We start from the raw sequence: 19,198 nt of genomic DNA, 5'->3' as shown, positions 1-19,198 counted from the left end.
AGTAGCGCCAGCCGGCGGCATCAGCACGCATCGGCCGTTTAGATCAGTTTTCCAGCAGTCTGATGGCCGCATAGTGATGAGAGCAGCGTGAGGGGTGAAAGCTCCGCCCCCTCGCACTCAGCTTTCACCCCTCATGCTGCTCCCATCACTAGGCGCCCATCACACACGGCCGCTGGGTGCTGATGCCGCCGGCGCTACTTTAATACTTTTTTTTTCAATTTAATATGGCAAGCCATATTACCGTATTTGCTCGATTATAAGACGAGGTTTTTTTCAGAGCAAATGCTCTGAAAAATACCCCTCGTCTTATAATCGGGGCCGTCTTATAATCAGACCTCAAAGTCTGACTATGAGACGACTAAGATCCAGATCCCCCGCAGCTGCAAGGGATCTGGATCATCCTGTCTCAACCCCCCGCCCCACTTACCGGTACTTCAGAGTCCCTGATGTGCAGCTGGGGCAGCGCGTAGACAACTTCCGCTGCAGCCGGAAGGAGGTGTGGCTAGCAGCAGGGGTTGTCTGTGTGCATCGCGCAGACCTTTCCCGGCTGTCAAAGATCAGAGTTCCCCGCACCGGCGCCGGGAACTCTGATCTCTGACAGCCGGGGAATGTCTGCGCGATGCACGCAGACAACCCCCGCTGCTAGCCACGCCTCCTTCCGGCTGCAGCGTGAGTCTACACGCTGCCCCAGCTACATGACAGGAGACTCAGAAGTACCGGTAAGTTGGGGGGGTGTTAAATGGGGGGCATAAGGCATTTCTGGAGGCAGGGTGCTCTGTGAAATGCCTTTTAACCCCCTTAATGCCACTCTGCCTCCAGATATGCCTTTTTAACCCTCTATATGCCATTCTGCCTCCTGAAATGCCTTAAACCTCCCTATATGCCACTCTTCCCCATAATATGCTTTTTAACCCTCTAAGTGCCAGAGTGGCATATCATGGGGCACAGTGGCATATAGGGTTAAAATGCATATCATGGGGCACAGTGGCATTTAGAGGGTTAATAGGCATATCATGGGGCACAGTGGCATTTAGGGGCTATAAGGCATTTCTGGGGCAGATGTGCATAACTGGGGGGCAGGTTGGAAAATAGAAGGAAATAAAACCAAAATATTTTTCTCAATCATAGCTTTTATTAAAAAAAATTAGTTTAAATGAATTAACATTTACTTGTAAAACTTTTTTCCTATAGGGTCGTCTTATATTCAGGCTTTTTCTTTTTTTCCTAAATTAATATTAAGATTTGGGGGGTCGTCTTATAATCGAGCAAATACGGTATATTAAAATGTCATATTAAATTTAAAAAAAACGTATTAAAGTAGCACCGACGGCGGCATCAGCACCCAGCGGCCGTTTAGATTAGATTTCGGGCGGCCTGGGGGGCAATTGCCCCCCTGCCCAGCCTGCCCCTGATGGCAAGCCATATTACCGTATTTGCTCGATTATTAGACGAGGTTTTTTTCCAGAGTCTTATAATCGAGGTCGTCTTCTAATCAGACCTCAAAAAAATGTCTGCTGGGGCCATGCTGCTTACCGGGCTTTGGTCGCAAGCAGCGTCTCTGCTACTAGCAGCAGGAGAACAGGAAGCTAGCAGAGTGTCACATAACTCTGCCTCCCCCCTCCTTCTTCTGGGGGCGGGGCCAGAGAAGTTGCTCGCACAGCCGAGCCCCTGCAGAAGTCTGCGAGTGGGAGATGTGCAGTTCAGGTAAGGGTGGGGGAGGGTTTTTGAGCAAGTATGTGTGATTAATGTTATGAATGAGTATTTAAATGTTTGTGAATGAGTGTGTGTGTGATAGCATGGATGTGTAAGGGGGTTGGTGGTGGTAGCATGGCATCGGCTGACAGCTGCTTTCAACCCCGCTCGCAGCCGCTTTGAACTTTGCGGCCGCTTTGACTGTTGGTCTGCCGGCCTCCTGGGAAATTTCCTGGTATCCCGGTGGGCCAGTCGGACCAGAGCAGAGCCCTCAGTCACCCACTTTGCGTTCTCCAACGAAATACCAGGATATGACATCATACCCCAGTATAAAATGTCTTAAGCATCCATAGTGTAAATGGGCCGACTGGGGAGACCATAGGTCTACCCTGTAACTGGACCATTGAGCAGCGGCCAGTTTACCCCCTGGTTTTGTGACAGCAGGTTGCCATCCCCTCTGGGCCTAGGTCCTGGCCAGAACACATCACTGCTTACACGTGATGCAAGCAGTGCCGTGTTCTGATTTTCAAGAGGCTTCCAGGTGGAAGGACTAGCTTCGCAGATAGTAGATGAGTACCCACCTGAAAAATAAATGATCCATTTTAATAAAGCTTGTAATATAAACTTGTTTAAAGGCCATACGATTGCTGGAGTGTCCCTTTAAAACCTTGCCCCCCCCGCAGCCACACCTCTAATTCTACCCCTGCAACAAACCTGTCCCTCTAACCAATTCAGAATGATGCTGTAAGGTGTGTATTAGTAACTTATAGCGAACACGTGGTCTGCGTTTTTAGGAAATTCCCTAAATACTGAGCCTTAGTTTTCAGTACTTATAAAGATGTGTGCACCAGGGTGCTGAATGAAACACACATCGATGGAGAGGAGCCGATGGTCGCGAATCGCTGTATTTAAGATCTCTGCTGTCTCTTTAACCCCTTAATGACCTTTGCCGGTTCAGGAACTGTCAAAAAATTAAATAAGCTTAGAAAGTGATCAACGATCACTTTCTTCGCTTAAACGGCGTTACTGTAATGCCTCGATGTCGAGGCGTTCAGCAAGGCCGAGATCGGCATCGGGGGCCTCCTAAACTTAAATGGTGTCGCTGGAATGCCTCGATCAGGAGGCATCCAGCGACACCAAACACTTACCTCTGGATGGGCTGCCGGTGTTCTTCGCCATCAGCAAGATGGCGGCCGCCCTGTAAAAAAAACAATCAAGTTTTAAAAGTTCGCTAGATGGTCTCCAGACCCTCTAGAGAACTCTGGCTCCACTTGCAGGTTGAATAAAGGTACTGCATTCAACCATGCAAGTCAATGGAGCCCAGCTTTCTAATCACAATGTGATTAGTAAAATATTAAAAAAAAAAAAAAATGGAAAAAAAAAAATGTGCTAACATTTAAAAATAATTATGCAGTGATGTATACCAGTACCAGCAAAATGTGTAAAAAAAAAGTATTAAAAAAAATAAAATAAAAAAATAAAGTTTATTATTTTGAGCAAGTGCTAAAATTTTTCAAAAATCTCAACAAACAGTTAAAATAAAAGCACTTCAAATACCCAAGGGGTGTCTAATATAAAAAGAAAATGGCTGATGGGGTAAATTGGAGTGGCCAAGCTCAAAGATAGGGCATAGGTACAGACTTTTCAAAATGGAGAAAAAAGCGCACTTCCCAAATGTGGCATTTTAAATCTCAAACAACGTCGTGTTGTTTGAGATTTAAAATGCCACATTTGGGAAGTGCGCTTTTTTGTCGTAAACCCATGCATGTCGGGTATTACTGCACTCAGGAGATGTTCCTGAACACACATTGGGGTGTTGTTTGACAGTGACATATACCAGAACCTGTATATCTATAACTAAAGTACAATTTGTGTGAAAAAAAAAATAAAAAAAATTACTATTACAAAGTTTGACAAAGTGTAGTTCTATAATTGGTGCATGGAAAGGGTTAAAATAACAGCATTTGGAATACCCTGGGGTGTCTAGTCTTCAAAAATATATGGTTTGAATGGGTTAAATTGAGTTAACCAGCTTCAAAGATGTTCCAAAGAGGAGATGGAGGCAGACTGACCAGATTTGTTAAAAAAGATTTGGAAATCATAAAACGCTGCTTGTACTTATTGCCCTATAACTTACAAAAAACAGCAAAAAAACATAAAAACATTGGGTATTTCTAAACTCAGGACAAGTAGTAGAATCTATTTAGCTAGTTTTTTTACTTGCTTTTTTAGGTGAGTAAAAGATTTTTCAAATAAAAGTCATAAAAAATTTTTTTTTTTCCATCTTGTCCTGAAAAAAACAATATATAACTTATGTGGGTACACTAAATGGGTGAGGAGAAAATTACAGCTGAACACAAGCACCACAAAAGTGTCAAAACAGCCTCGGTCCCACAGGGTACAAAACGAAAAATGAGCCCGGTCCTTAAAGGGTTAAGTACTACTGTACTGTATCTTGTGCAGCAGATTCCCGGTGATGACTTCTTCAGCGTCAACCCGGGACAATGTGATTACGATAGTGAAACTGGGATTACGCAATTTACAAAATCGATGCAAACCTCCCCGAAAGCTGATCCGGCAGTAACCGCTCAGCCTGAGACTCCGCCCTCATGGGGGTGTACCAAGAGCCACAGATCAACCAAACCACACATCACACAGCGGAAATGCCCTCCTCCTCGAACTTTTGAGTGGCCGCCCTCGTGCCCAATGAGAGCATTGCTAAGAGCGATCAACACCCAATCTACCGCGCTACCCAATGAGACTGACCAACCAGATGGCAGAAACGGCAGTACGTGGGCGCGGCTATATGGAGGGCGGGTGATAGCAAAGGGGTGTGGAGTAGGCGGAGCGGATTGCCTGATGGACAGCGCGCTAGGCTAACGGAGACGTTGACCAAGAAGGAGGCGGTGCTGTGATTGGGTGGTGCCTCGGTGTTAGCCTCCAGTACAAGCTGTTGGGTTAGGTTGTGGCCGGGCAGGTGAGGAGGATCTGGGAAGTATCATCATAGACTGGAGCTGGGAGGACGGAGTTGTTACCGCTCCTCAGGTAAGCACATGTACCGGGGGTTATACGTCTGTACCGCGAGTAGCTGGAGGCGGAAGACTGACGATGTGTTGAGGAGAAGAGCTGTGGCTGGTGGTTTAGGGGCAGCAACGCACTTTAGAAAGAAGGTTACCTGCAAGACTGTCATGTGATCTGACTGCGAAACTACCGTATTTGTGCAAATATGCCGGCAGCCGATGGCTGAGCATCCCTTATCCCCAAGGCTTATTTTCCACGTTAAAGCAGCGAAAAGCTCTTATCGCTTAGTGACTGTCCTTATCAAAGCTGTTGGCATACAGGAGTGGAATCCTTGGGAAAGCAGTGACCCCCCCAGCGATCGTGTGTGTGTGTGTGTGTGTGTGTGTGTGTGTGACACATATATATATATTACACACACAGTGGGGTTTTTTGCCAGGGGGAAAGTGTTTCCTGGTAGGTGATCTGGGACACAGGCAGACACAATTTACAACAACTTCAAAGTTTTTTTTTTTTTTTTTACAGCCCCTATTTATATATTATTTAAAGCCTATCGTGGGGCTAAGTGAGGAGCAATCAGAAATGATGTTGCTATGGTGATTGCACCACTCTAAGCATTAAATCAAAGAAAGGCTCCTTATGAAGTTCTGTGGGGGTTTAAGGCTTGGAGGCTGCATGTTTTTGTTTTCCTTGTAGTGGATTGTTGCCCATATTAATAGGAGTTGTGCTGTGTATTGGGCCTGTCCTGCTGTCATTTACGGGATGGGCTGTTGGATTTTATGTCAGGGTGGTGTTCAGTGATTTCTGCCCCCTATACCTTGAACAGAGTGAAATAGAAGAGATCACTTCTGGCAGCTGTGTTTTTCTCATAAAAGTTATTTTAAACGTCTTTGTGGAATTTTCGGAAACATTGGTGTCCCTAATAAGATATATATCTTTTTCCATGATTGACCAACTGTTAGCTAACGGGCCACAGGTGCATGCTGATCATGTCGGCACATATTTCAGCCAATCAGCTGGGCCTGATGGTGTGACATAGAATCACACATTGTGGCTCGGAAGCAGCAGTAGTGGAGGACAATGTAACGTCCCTTACAGCGCCACCGATGAGGAATGAGTATTTCATGGGAAATTAACTACTTACCTTTCTAAAATAATGCAGCACATTGCCCCCACGCAGTCTGAGTGTTCAGAAGGTGGGGTAATTAAAGTGGTCATCTTAAATTAAAGATGACATTCCGCTGTTGAATGCAATTTCAGATGATGGCTGGAGTATCCCTTGAAAATGTCACCTATCAATCTAGGCAAATTTGCACCACCCTCTGCCGGAGCAGTGATCCTGCCTTCTCAAAATTTGGGAACATTGAAAATAAAATAACCGGCAGAAGTGAAAACTCCTTGGCTCGGACCTGAAAGCTCATTATTGGGGTAAAAAAAACAACTAAAAATGAAAGATGAAACGGTTAAAGTGATCTGTCCCAAGAGTTCTGTAGTGTACTGTGTTTGGAGTATTGTGTTAACTCGCCCGCTGGACTTGCACCTCTGTGTTGGGGTAGCCACTGCGTTCCTTCTCTTGTGGTGGTATCTGTTGGACATAGCGTGACCAACGCTTGCACAGTATGCCTGCATGAGTGATCTTGGTGCTATTGGTTTCATGTCTTAAGGGCAGAAACTTGTTTTATTTGTCTTTGTTATGTCTTAAGGACCTACCGTCTCTTGACCCTTTTTTGCCCTCTTGAATTACACTGAAGAGTTAGAATTTTATGGGATTACATTTTTATAACTCTTGGATTTCAACCTCTAAAGGACACGTGTTAATCTCTTAGAGACCTGGTGCTGAGTAAACACCTTTTCTTGAATTCAAGGCATGGTCCATGTTTAGGAATCCGTACTTTGTTTAATTTACTTGGCGCTAGATTTTGGGGGTAGGATTTTGTATGCAATGTTTCTAAAGGACTTAAACCTCCTTTGTGAAACGCGTTTGTTTTTGTACATGTGGTATAGACGCGTTATATAATGCTGTTAAGCCATTTTTGAACCCCTGAGTATTTTCATCTTATTCTTCATATTGCGACAAAAATGTTGAAGGCCTGTTCCTAAAAGTGCTAAAATAATACCAAGTGTTAAGGCTTGTCTTCACAGTGCGATGTATGTGTGTATATAACTTTTTTTGTGTAAATGACCAGGGCTCGACAAATCGTATAGCCATATGGCTTACTTTTGATGCCTAATTAATAGTTCTTCGAAGAAGAGTCCTAATTAACCTCAAAGTTGACTGGGCTCAGACTTGGAGAACCTCTCAGAACCTGGAGAACTTTAAGGGCATCCTTGTTGACGCGAATCAACTGGATTGGCATTAATAGAGCAAAAATCTAGAAATGTAGCTTCTTGTGGACAAGATGAGCTGGAAACTCAGCAAGAAAAGGATTTTAAATGGTAATGTCCACCAACAGCAACTCCATAGAGCAGAGATCTCCAACTTGCTAGCAATGCTGATACCCCATGGCTGGAGGAAAGAAGGGCAGATATCTGTTGTCTACAGCAACTAACCATGACAAAGAAATATAGTCAAAAAGATATTACCAAAAAAATGCCTAATTTATTTTTCAGTACGTTTTCAATGTACAGTTTCAAAAGTAGTTCTCAATGTTCCGTGGACAGTTCATTAAATGAAAGGTTGAAAACCTCTACTTTGGAGGCTAGAACACAACTTATATAAATGGCTCTCAAACCTTGTGTGTCTGGGGACCCAGGAACCACCAAAATGATAACAATGGGTTTTCTCAGGCCTTCTGTATACTATGTGAGGATGTTTTTCTGTTAGGGACCCTCTAGTGCCATTATTCACCCTCACCTGTGCAGACTGTATAAGTACCTTATTAGGCATTTATTAAACCCTATAGGGGAAAAAGTAAAATCTGCTTATGTCAGATAAGTTGCGGCTTACTTTGCTGCTGGGTGTAGCGCTCTGGCAAAAACACTGTTATTGGACTCAGCGGAGCACGTTTTGTGCATGCCGTGGATCTTGTTAGATCTGGAATGGTTGTGCGAGGCTGACAGCAGGTGTACGGCGTGAATGCACACAAGCAGGAGGTATGTTAGGCAAGCCTAGGAGTTGGGGGGGGTACGGAAAAAGACAAACACATATGTGGTGGTGGTGGTGGGGGACTACTCTGAAACCTTCCATGCATTTGAGAAGGGAGAAAATGCTACGTAAAAAGCAGACACTCTGCTTTCATCTGCGTTGAAGAGCATAATATGACTGCAGGAGTGTTACTTTTGCTAAACCACGTTTCGTAATTCTGCTTTATGATCTCTTTCCATTTTGTTGGGACCAGCAAGCAGTGCCTCCTAAAACAATCGGAATTGTCACCACCTCTGTGTAATCTCTTTAGAGTGCTAATTTTGTTGAAACTTCTTAAGCTTTGGACAACGTGGTGGGTTTTCATACAATACAGCATTGTTTAATTCTGTTTACTTATTCTGGATTGTGACATTGGTATGCTTTTCCCATAGCCAAAGTGGCAAACGATCGTAAGATTTCTAGTTCTTGTAAATAGAATCATTTGGATTTTTTGGACTCGTAGAGACAACTGGGTAACAATCCTTAACTATACTTGAACTAGACTAAAGAGTTTCGTAACTCTTTTTCTGTATATTCTGCAATTTGTGCACATATTTTTAGTAATAAGCTCCAAATTGGAGTTGAAGCCAAAACATCCTGATTTGTTAACATTGGGTGTGTGATCTGGATAGTCTACTCAAGTGAACCAAAATAAGAATGGGAAAGCCCAGTGTATGGTGTGCCATGTTTAAGGCCCTTGGTGGTTACGTAGAGAAGCTGCATATTAGTTTGGTAATATCTCTAAAACTGTCTTTTTACTATACCATGAATTTATTTTGGGCAAAATCTTTTAGGATATTGGATTTTTTTTAATGCGGACAGCCTTGCTTGTATAATTTGACCTTTACTACAAGAACAGAATGACATTAGATTGTATGCGAATTGATTACTGAAATGTTAAACCATTTCATGTACTGTATGGATCAGTGGAAAATGGATGTTCTACGTGGAACGGCTGCTTGGCTCTTCAAAGGACCTACTTCCCATTTATAGAATTTCATGTGTTTCTGCAATATAATGTCCTGTCTCTTTTATATAGGAGCATCACCTGCCACTATCCCCCCCTCCCCCCAGCTCATCCATCCTTATACCTTCATTTGCGTCTCTGGTTAGTTGAGGCTGATCAGTGCCAAGTGGTCGGTTAGGTGAGAGAAGGAGGATTCACCAGATGTACACTTTGGAAAGAAGTTGCTCCCCTCCCCTCTAAATCAGAAGACAACCGGATACCAACAGGGCATTGGGTGGTTTATCCCTTGATGACCGTGCTTAGTCCCGCTTTACAGTCTATTTGTCGTGCACACAGCACATCGACAACCTGTGTGCATTATGTTAAATTGCGTTTTTTTTACTTTTTTTATGCCAAAAATATTCAAACTATGTCTCACACTAATTTATCATTATATGTAGTTGACAGATTCCATTCATGACCTGCCTTTTAAGTGAATATTTCCAGATCTGAATTTTTGGGGATGGTGTAGGGGTGATCACTGATGCGGTTATCAAGAACTCGTGGGAGAAGTAAAGTGCGTGTGAAGGAATCTAATTTACGTTCAGTGGAACATTTTAAAAACTGGACTTTTCTTATGGATGAACATAGAAATTGCTCCCTTGCGTAATGTTAAAGTATGGTAGAGACTAACACGGTGATGGGATTTAAACATGCATGGGATAGGCATAAAGCAGTCCTGAATCTAAGACAAGATCATGGCCTGGCTAAGGACCAAGTCTTTAAAACATGTAAAATGGGGAGACTAGATGGGCCGAATGGTTGGTCCTTATCTGCCGTCTAATTCTATGTTTGAATGAAAAAAGGACCATTTCCTTGCTGTTGTCAATATAAGGTGTTTTGTTCTGCTTCTTCACTTGTGCGACCTAACAAATTACTTGAGAAAGACCTGTGTGTCGAAGCGTTACCTGTGTGAAATAAACTCACCTTACCATTTAAGTGCTGAGCCTCTGCTTTTTTATTTTTATATATTGAAGCGTGGTACCCTGGCTCTTGCTCCAATTGAGTGTTGTATTCCAACCTTTCCTTTTGTGTATGCTAACGAATGACGTGGTTTTTGTGTGAAACAGTTGGCAGCCGAACTCCACTTGGTGAAAGCCAGATAGCACACTTAGGGGAAATGAGCCTCTCTTTAAGCCATACTGTAGTTTCTTACAGCATGAAGAAGTAATGAGCACCCAAGCTAAAAAGCAGAACCTCGGTTTTATGTGAGAGGGATACAGCAGGAAAACGCTGGTGTTCCGAGGCTTTACCTGAAAGGAAGGGTAAATGTGACTAACTGTAAATATTTTTCCTTTTAACTAACTGCCATTCGAATATCTTGGCTTTGTAACGGACAATACAGTTGTGGTTTCCCTAAACACAAACTTTGTGTCTCTTGCTTATTGTTTTGACAGATACATTGTTACATTTTTGTTGAGTAAATAAAATGTCATGATGACTGATGCTGTTTTGTATGGAATTAACCGGCATTATTCAAGGTGATGTCCCCTTGAAGTTTTCCTATGGTAATGGATAAGATGATTATTTACTGAAAATGACACCAATCATGGTATAATTGGTGATAAACACCCGTTGGACCCTTTTACATTCTTTAGTAGTACTTACTTAATTTACATTCCTCCACCACATGGTCTTTAATTAATGAGATGTTTACTTTTATACAGAATGGGATTTTCCTTATTTATTTGTATATTTTAATAGAAATTTTATGTTCTATGGTGTCTGTTCCTTTTAAGTGCTTTTTGCAATTTACACCTTCTCATTCATAAGAAAGTATTGAGCCAGTAGATGGAACTGGTGCTCCGAGGGCTTCTTATGATGCTCCTAGACTTCTTCTGGCTTTTCTGTAAGTGTCTCGGTTAACGCTTTTAGTATAAGTGCTTTAGGTTCTGCATCGTGTTTCATGCACATATTTTGAAGGAAACCAAAAATTAAGAATTTTGCCCTTTTAATCTGCATTCTACCAAGAAAAAACTTCACCATCTCATAGGCGTTTTTGTAGTGGAAAATCCAAGTGTCAAAGCGGTGGCACAGATTTGAATTTTTTTTCTCTCTCTCTCTTTTCGATAGCAGATTTGCCTGTTTATTTAAAAACAATATATTACAGTGTAGCAAATTTAGTTCAGAATGGACAATGTGTATTTTGTAATTGTTTTCTCCTCCTCTGTGAAAGCGTTATCAGAAAATAAACTAAAGTTCTTCCAGTTCGCTGTAAGCAGAATATATATTCACATTTTGTTAATTTTTTTTTTTGCAGTCATTTTGGTATTTCACACCTGACAGGTGCTATCTGATCACCCAGTGTGAAAACATCTATCCTGTTCTTTTTGTTCTCCTTCTGCAATCCATAATTAGCTATTAGCAAAAGCTGCATGCATCGCTATTAATATTATACATGTTAATCAGTTAGCTTAGTTTGCTGCTTAAACAGAGTTTAATGAGATATTATTATTTATTCTCAAAGAAGAAAGTTTTCATTTGAGATGGAAGTTACTTTTAACTATACATGTCGCTTCCCCAAATAATGATAATAGTTTATATAGCACCAACAATCATCACAGAACTTAATACGCTACATATATTTAAGGCATATGACAAAACTAGAGTTGACAAACTGATACATTAGTTAAGGAGGGCCCTGCTGGCAAGCTTGCTATAGTTGATGACTGCAATTACGGTAATAGTAAAATGGCCTTGTCTTATAATTGGGATCATCCTTTTATCCAGATCCATGGCACTGTCGCACTACCGTATAAGCCGGGGGGGGGGCTTGCCATTGGTGCTCTTATTTTCTCTCATCCGCTACCGTGTCCCCCTTATCTGCAGCTCCGCTTCTTCTCTTGCGTCTTCTCGTTCCTCTTCTCTCTTTGTCCGATTCTCCCTGGTATCAGCTCAGTTATCCAGATACTTCCACAAAAAGGGCGGAGTCCTTCGGACACACCCTCTCCCCCGATTGGAGAAGCATGGCAGAGGCTTGCCTTGGCCCCGCCCTTCTGGAGAAGTACCGTTCCAAGATGCCAGGATATCGCGGACGGATTAGTAGAGAAATAGATGCAGAAATGCGGAAACAGAAACTGACACGTAAGTTGTCTGTAGTGAAGGTAGGGTCATCATACACTGTAAGATACATTAATACATCAATGCAGTGTTTGAAAGATCATGAAAGCCAATATAGACTAAAAACCTTCCTTGTGCTCATACAATGGCAGCTGTAGTCCTAACGTTGTGTTCTCTGGATCTGCATTATTATTACTCATTAACCTTTCTCTCCCTGGTAATTCTATTTAGGAGGCACTTTAAAGCCTCATCTAATCTTATGCAAGTTACAGTGTATTTGTCTATGCTACATTTTTAGCAGTGGTTATGTAGGCAGTTTTATTTGTGGTGGTTGTGATTTCCTCTGCTTTGGTTTGTAATTGGTCCCTAAGGGATATTTCAGTTGAAAACAAATCAGAAGTTGTAAACCGAGGAGTTACTAAGCTATTTAGGTGGTTACAGGGCATTTTAAGGCTTCCCAAAAGCAGCTACAGGTTAAATAAAATTTGTTTTTCAGTGGGTTTGAAAGCGGTGATTACATGAGCAAATGGGCTAAAAGTGAATCGGACAAATTTTTCGGTTTATTTTTGGCCCATTCATTTTCTGGCAACGAATTTCCTTCTCTGCTCGACCAAAAATTGTGGGGCATTTTTTATTCGGGATAAATTTTGTTGCTGTCACTCTCTCTCTCTCACGCTGTCACTCTCGTTCACTCTCTCTTACTCTAAATGTTTCCCTACTGTCTCTGCCGACTGCTTCCACGTCTTCTTCCATATACAATCTTGTATCTTCCTTCTTCGCCCGCATCTCCGGATATAACCCAATTGGAGAATCTGGGAGGATGCCTCATTTTGGAGGAAGTTGCCGGGTCACGTGCAGAGAAGTGAACAAAGAATATACCAGATTAGGGATTGAAGATAGAAGATGCAGAGAAGGTAGGGAAATGTATAGAGAGTGTGAATGTTTGTGAGTGAACATAGACCCATGAATTTTGGATGGAAAATCTGAGCTTTTTGCTTAGTTTTCATTTGGTGGTGGTGGTGGGGGGGGGGGTCTGGCCTCATTTTTTGGGGCTTTGCACGAATCGCACAGTATAATCTAGGGCTGCAACTAACGATTATTTTCATAATCGATTAGTTGGCCGATTATTTTTTCGATTAATCGGATAAAAAAAATGAATGTAAATTTTTCATTTATTTAAAATAATTTAATAAACAAATGATGTTAAATACAAACAGCAGAATAAAAAAAAAACTTTGATAAAATGCATTTCTTGTCTTTATTTCCCAACCAGGCCCCCCAATTGATGCACATTTGAGCCCAGGCTTGCCACGCTGCCTCCCACATATGCCACTCCACGCTGCCTCCCACATATGCCACTCCACGCTGCCTCCCACATATGCCACTCCACGCTGCCTCCCACATATGCCACTCCACGCTGCCTCCCACATATGCCACTCCACGCTGCCTCCCACATATGCCACGCCACGCTGCCTCCCACATATGCCACGCCACGCTGCCTCCCACATATGCCACGCCACGCTGCCTCCCACATATACCAGGCCACGCTGCCTCCCACATATGCCACTCCACCCCCACATATGCCACTGTGCCTGATACGCCTTATACCCCCTGATACACCACTCCATCCTCCCCAGACATGCCACGCTGCCCTTCCCACATATGCCACTCCACTCTACCCCCAGATATGCCACTGTGGCCCCAGATATGCCTTATACACCCTGATACACCACTCCATCCTCCCCAGACATGCCACACTGCCCTCCCCACATATGCCTTATATAATGTATATGCGTTATACCCCCAGATGTCACTCTGTCCTCCCCAGATATGCCCAATATCTCATAGTCCCCTCATAGAGTCACAGACCCGTTCACAGCACACTGACACCATACTTTTATAAATAAGTACTGGGTTAATCTTCACGGCCCCCAGGATTTAGATTCCCCTTTATCTCTAACTGCACCTTAAGTTAACTTTATTAAATTAATCAAATTAACCCTCAGTCCTCATCATTAAATGAACCCTAAACACCCCATTAACCACAGCATCCCCTAAATTAACCCTAAACACCCCATTAACCATAACTGCCCCTAAATTAACCCCCACCTCCCCTAACTTTCAGTAGCCCAAAATATAAATTTTATACTTACAGTTAGGTGAGTGTCACAGCCATGTGGTTCTGGCCTTCTGGGAGAAGGAAGGGGCGGGGCCAGTTGTCACAGTGATTACAGGGAGGGACTGGTAAGTAGGAGCTGCTGCTGTGAGTCAGACTAAACGGATTATATAATGAGGGGTGTTTTTCAGAGCGTTTGCTTTGAAAAAACCCTCGTTTTATAATCGATAATAACCGATTCTATTAATCGATAATGAAATTCGTTGGCAACGAATTTCATTATCGATTTTATCGATTAGTTGTTGCAGCCCTAGTATAATCGTTTAGTTACATACACTACCATTCAGAAGTTTGGGATCACTTAGCTGTTTTCATGAAAAAACAGGACATTTCTAGTTGTAACATAATTGCAGCAGGGTTTCCCAACGTTCATTTAGTCTTTGTGCTAATCCAAGTTTAAATGTACTGTTGGAGCACATGACTTCTGTATGCCTGTGAAGATATTCCATTAAAAATCATTCACTTCAATGTTCATTATGACGAGTCAAACTGGCAGGTTTATCCAGCAATGAGGTCAGAGCTGGCCCTGTGTAATGCATTATTTATTGGGTGAAGACTTCTAAGCAATCCCACTGATTTACCATGCATTATACAGGGCCAAGAATTTATTTCGGGGATTGCCATAGTGAAGGAGCTGAGCCACAACTCTCCTGTAACCTTTCCTGTCAGTGTTCCCTTTAGTGAATAAAGTCCACTTTAAGTCTTTTAAACAAGGCGTCGGTAATCTCGACCAGTTCTTGGCAGATCTGCTCCAGGTTGCTCTTATTGGACGGAAATTGCTTGTGAAAGATAATTGTTTCACACATTCTCAATGACATTGAGATTGGGACTTTTAGAGCAGGGCTTGACAAATTTGTTGTGAATCTAGGCACCAGGTAAAAAAAGTTGGAGCCAGGATTTTTTTAAACTAACAGTTGGTTAGGAGTGATCTGATCATCATAGCCCACTTACTAAAATCACAGCGTTTGACCTGGAAGCACCCTGGACTTTCAGGTCAGTGCTGTTTTTTTTTTTTTTTTTTTTTTTTTTTTTTTAAACTCTTTCGATGCTGATGTTCCATTGGAGCACAGCATTGACTGATATTTAGTCCCCCCCCAAGCTTGTGGGGACAAATGTTAACCCCTGCAATGCCACAAATGTGTCATACACAATTGTGGCATTGAAGGGGTTAATGCTGCACTGTCGCTCTCATGGAGGGATCAGGCAGCAGGGGGGTGTTGGGGCTGCTCTCCACACTCATGGGGAGACCAAAGAACCCTCTCCCCTGTCCCTGAAGCTGCCTCTGGCAGCTGGGACTCAATTGCTGGTCTATAGACCAGCCATTGCAGGGGGAGTCTCTGATGACTGCTGTAGGCTTCCATGCCTACAGGAATCATCAAAGGGCTTGTGGGGGCTCGTTTTTGCTGTTGCTGGTCTGCCTGGGCTTCCAGGCAGACCACCAGCAGCAGAGTCCCGTACAAAACGGGAATTAACCCCTAAATGCCGCGATCGCGGCATTGAAGGGGTTAACGCCGCACTGTCGCTCTCATGGAGCGATCAGGCAGCAGGGGGATGTTGGGTCCGGTCCCCACACTTGTGTGGGGGCCCAATCAACACACAACCCCCTTCCCTGAAGCTGCCTGTGGCAGCTGAAAACACGATTGCTGGTTTTCCAGCAACAGTGTTTTCAGCCTACAGGATCACTCCGTGGGAGTGATCTCAGGCTCGGGGGCGGGCTCGGAGTGGCTGTGCAGCGCCCCCGTGTGGTGACTCAGCCTCTTACATCCACAATTTTTTCTGGATGTGAGAGGCTGACAAAACCTAGGCGCCAGGACAAAATGCTCTGTCGCCATGGCGACCTGGCGCCTGGGATTTGTCGAGCCCTGGTTTAAAGAGAAACTATGACTTGGTCTCCTCTGATGACATGACCATTTTTGCATATCATATTCTAGATTCTAGAAATGCTGTCATTCTAGAAGTACTTTTTGGGTGATAACTGCTTTCTTGCCGTCGTTGTCTGGAAGTCCTTGCTCTAGACATGGTTGCCTGGTGCCCCATCACCCCATTCCCAATCACTGAACTTTGTAGCTCCTTCGTATTGATTGATGGCCTTACTTTGGCTTTACCTTCTTAGTTTGAGTCTTATGTTTTGGAGGCTGGCATCTCTTTTCCATTTACTAAGTTAGGTTTTGCTTTCTGATTATTGTTCTCGTGCTCACTGTGATATACGAACATGAATTTTGTTTAGTACCCTCTTACTGATCTATCTGTATTAATTGATCTGTAACTTTTGTGGAATGCTACTTGGTCTTTTTTTTCCTTCAACCTGACCATTGAGCCATCGACTTAGTTTTGATTCTGAAACTTAAGACGGTAAAATGAGTCAAACGTGTAATTTGTTTTTATAATCGATAATCTATTAGTTATGCAGTTTTACATTTCTTGGGAATGTATGCTTAGTGGAAATTATTTTTGTGTGATAAATAAATCTGATTTAGCTGATTTAGTGACACTGCTTTGTAATGTTGGAAGTCATAGGACATATGGACCATTATTGTCTTTTTAATGTAAGATGTGTTTGTGAAACCCTTCTATGTGCTCATTAATAAAACTATTGTGTAGGGCTGAAACAACTAATCGATAAAATTGATAACAATCTATAATGAAAATCGTTGTCAACGATTTTCATTATCGATTAGTCGAATCTATTTTTATCGATTTTATCCTTATATAATCCGACATCAAACAGAGATCGGAGTATAACAGTAGAATCCAGATCCCCCGCAACGCTGCAAGGGACCTGGATTCCCCTCACTGTCGGCCGGTCTCTCACTTCAGTCTCTCTCCCCCCTCCCATACACCCCTCTATGAAGCTGCAGTGTAAGTGCCTATCAGGAACGGAGGTTCACAATATACCAGGGAGTCTGGAGAGAGGCAGAGTGGTGTATGGGAGGGGGGAGGAGTCAGAGGGGTGTATGGGAGCCACCCTCCCATACACCACTCTGCCTCCTCCCCCTCCCATACACCACTCTGCCTCTCTACCCGGCTCCCTTGTGTCTTGTGAACCTCCGTTGCTGACAGGAGGCAGAGTGGAGCATGGGAGGGGGGGAGGAGGCAGAGTGGAGCATGGGAGGGGGGAGGAGGCAGAGTGGAGCATGGGAGGGGGGAGGAGGCAGAGTGGTGTATGGGAGGGGGGAGGAGGCAGGAGCTGAGTGGCATATCATCAGGGTGCACAGTGGCATATACGGAGGTATAAGGCATAAATGGGGGCGAGTGGCATATTGGAAGTTATAAGGCATATCTGGGGGTAAAAGGTATATCAGGGGGCTCAGCTGGATATCACTGGCATATAAGGAGTATAAGGCATATCGGGGGCACAGTGGAATCTCTGGCATATAAGAGGTATAAGGCATATATGGAGCAGAGTGGCAAGCTGGGGGTCAGATGTGCATAACAGTTTGGTAAATAAAAGAAAATATAAACAAGGCTTTTTTCTCAGTTTTTATTAAATATGAAAAATAGTTAACATGAATTAATATTTACTAATAACTTTGTACACTGTTTGGGTTCTTGTAGCTTTTATTATTATGTATATTAAAATAAGAAGGTTAATAGCGAGAGGCCATTGCAATAAAGAGATGAAAGTGTAAATTGTACGTCTTTTTTTTATTACATTATTTTAAATTAAAAAAAATAGCATTTTTTATCCGTTTAATCGAAAAAATAATCGGCCAACTAATCGATTATTAAAATAATCGTTAGTTGCAGCCCTACTATTGTGTATGTTTCAGTCATAATACCGCTGCTCTTACATGTATGTGTGTTGCAAAACACTTATGGTGGGTATGTTCCCAGGTATTCCCCAGTCCCATGCCACCCCCTCCATCTTTTCTGTTGTGTATCTCTATTGCAGGGCCTGGCAGTTGTTGTAAGTGTTTGGAGCCAGATAGACAAATCTGGGAGCCAAAAAAAGATGGATGCCATATAGATCAATATAAAATGGCACAGGAAGTTAGCAGCTAGATCTCACGATCCAGGAGTCTTGGCCTGCTAGCTCCTGGGATTTGCCAAACCCTGCTTTGTAGGTCTATAAGGTTATCATTATGTTGTCATATGGGTATGATGTATCTGACTCAGGAATGTGTGGGTACTTGACTTGTGAAAAGGGACAGTTGTCATTTCAGATTTCACTGACTATATCAGTCTGTTGGTTGAGCGTTTCTCTGGATGTAATGCTTGCCAGGCGCTATGTTGGGGAGGATGATTTGCGAGCGGTTTGTTTACTTAGCATTTTAGAAGAGATGTGCCTGTAACACAGCCTGCCCCCAGCTCAAAGGTTACACAGCCCATTCTGCATTCCTTTCTATCTTCCAAAAACTTCCACTGCTATAAGGCACTCTGAAAACTTGCCACTAGCATCCCCTCATATTCAATGTTAAAGTGTCTAGGAAAATGCCTGCCTTTTAATAAGGGCCGCTAACATAGCTTGTAGATTGTTAGATTGTTTAAGCAGGCCCTCCTACCTCTTCGTAAGCCAAACTAGTATGTATTATTTGTCCTTTTTGCCCATTGTATGTTATGTAGCCGTAGGAAATGATGGTGCTATGTAAGTAATAAACTTACAAACGGCAAACCAGGGACAATATACATCTACATCAGCAGGTCTGATTTATTGCATGCCTTTGCATCTTAGTAAGCCTGTGTTCTATAAACTTTTACAGACTTTGCCCTCTCCAACTTTGGCCTAGAAAAAATATAGACTAGCTCCTGGATAAGTGTAAACTGGTGCTGATTCATGGTTTCTGTGGCTCTACAGGTTACACTTTGTAACTAAAACAACAAAAAGGGTTTCAGTAAAATATATTTCCTCTAAAATATTTTCTATTTATGCTGACAGCGTTACGGAATCTATCTCAAGGGGGGCTTACAGAGTGTTTTCTTTTGTGCACTAAACCAGGCAATGTATAGATGTGTTCCTACTATATGAACTCTCAAATAATCTTTTAATGTAAGATGGCATAATTGCTGTGATTTAAATCTTCCATATCTTCTGAATTTTTAACAAATTGAAAAAAGTGTTCCTGCAGTTTTGAGCCCGCATTTAGCACATTGAAATGTAATTCCGTTTGAGCGTCCAAGATAA

The 19,198-nt window shown here is 42.7% G+C and overlaps 1 protein-coding gene across 4 annotated transcripts in view; it reads left to right on the top strand.

The window, feature by feature from the left end:
• The first annotated feature begins 4,598 nt into the window (after window positions 1-4,598).
• NUMB (NUMB endocytic adaptor protein) overlaps window positions 4,599-19,198 on the top strand; it is an 82,583-nt gene continuing 67,983 nt past the window's right edge. For all 4 annotated transcript variants that reach the window (XM_053474911.1, XM_053474910.1, XM_053474909.1 and 1 more), the window contains exon 1: window positions 4,599-4,737. The gene's annotated coding sequence lies outside the window, so the exon portion shown is untranslated. The remainder of the gene's footprint in view (window positions 4,738-19,198) is intronic.

The sequence above is a fragment of the Spea bombifrons genome, chromosome 9, assembly GCF_027358695.1.
Source record: "Spea bombifrons isolate aSpeBom1 chromosome 9, aSpeBom1.2.pri, whole genome shotgun sequence".
Lineage (NCBI taxonomy): Eukaryota > Metazoa > Chordata > Amphibia > Anura > Pelobatidae > Spea > Spea bombifrons.
This window is presented reverse-complemented; position numbering and strand designations above follow the sequence as displayed.